This window comes from Gekko japonicus, unplaced genomic scaffold (genome assembly GCF_001447785.1).
Source record: "Gekko japonicus isolate JY-2015 unplaced genomic scaffold, Gekko_japonicus_V1.1 scaffold5161, whole genome shotgun sequence".
NCBI lineage: Eukaryota > Metazoa > Chordata > Lepidosauria > Squamata > Gekkonidae > Gekko > Gekko japonicus.
The window spans coordinates 10,067-11,431 of record NW_015169337.1 but is presented as its reverse complement, the minus strand read 5'-3'; positions in this window follow the sequence as shown (position 1 = coordinate 11,431).

Sequence of the window (1,365 nt, the reverse complement as noted above, 5' to 3'; positions counted from 1 at the left end):
ATTATAATAATAATTATAATAATACGTGATTCTAAAGCATAAATGAGTACAGTCTTAAATAGAGTTAGCATCCTTCAAAGCCCATTATTTATCAATCATATTTCTCTTTCCTGTGTCCTGGAAGGAGTCCAGGACACAATACAGATGTTTCTCCTTTCCCCTTTTTCTCTTCACAACAGCCCTGTGAGGTAGGTTAAACTGATAGTGAATGCCTGGCCCAAGGCCACCCAGAAAGTTTCAAGGAAAAACGCTGATTTGAATCCAGTTTTGTATCTGTCAGTGTATTATTAACAGTGGGTGAGAAGCCTAAAGAACTAATATTATAGCTTATTTTTCTTAAGGAATGGGTTTTTTTATTGCGGTACTGATAAAAATAATAACCATGAATACACAGAATAAACATTGCAAGTGGGGCTTTAAAGCATAAAGAAAATAAGACGCCCACAGAGCAATGCTGAGCAGAGTTACACCTTTCTAACACATTTAGAGTCCAGTGGCACCTGGTCTTAAAGGTGCCACTGGACTCTAAATTTGTTCTACTTTTCTAACACATCATGGCACAAGGAGGATTTGCACCCAAGCCACCTACTTCCTAGTTCAACAGATACACCCCACTGGCTCAGAAAGATATTTATTGGTTTAAAACATTTAAGAATATAATGTAAGAAAAGCCATGTTGAATCAGGCCAATGGGCCATCCAGTCCAATACTCTGTGTCACACAATGGCCAAAACCCTGGGGGCCCTCAGGAGGTCTACCACCAGGGCCAGAACTCCCACTGTGGGCCCCCTCAAGTACTAAGAAGACCGAGCATCACTGCCCCCAGACTGAGTGTCCCATCTAAAACATAAAAGAAGGCATTTAGAATCAGGTCAAAGGCCCATCCAGTCCAACACTCTGTGTCACACAGTGGCCAAAACCCTGGGGGCCCTCAGGAGGTCTACCAGCAGGGCCAGAATTCCCACTGTGGGCCGTCTCAAGTACTAAGAAGACCGTGCATCACTGCCCCCAGACAGAGTGTCCTATCTAAAACATAAAGGAAGGCATTTAGAATCAGGCCAATGGCCCTTCCAGTCCAACACTCTGTGTCACACAGTGGCCAAAACACTGGGGGGCCTCAGGAGGTCTACCAGCAGGGCCAGAACTCCCACTGTGGGCCCTCTCAAGTACTAAGAAGACCGTGCATCACTGCCCCCAGACAAAGTGTCCCATCTAAAACATAAAATAAGGCATTTAGAATCAGGCCAGTGGCCCACCCAGTCCAACACTCTGTGTCACACAGTGGCCAAAACCCAGGTGCCATCAGGAGGTCCACCAGCGGGGACAGAACTCCTGAAGTCCTCCCAATGTGACCCCCCCCCCAAG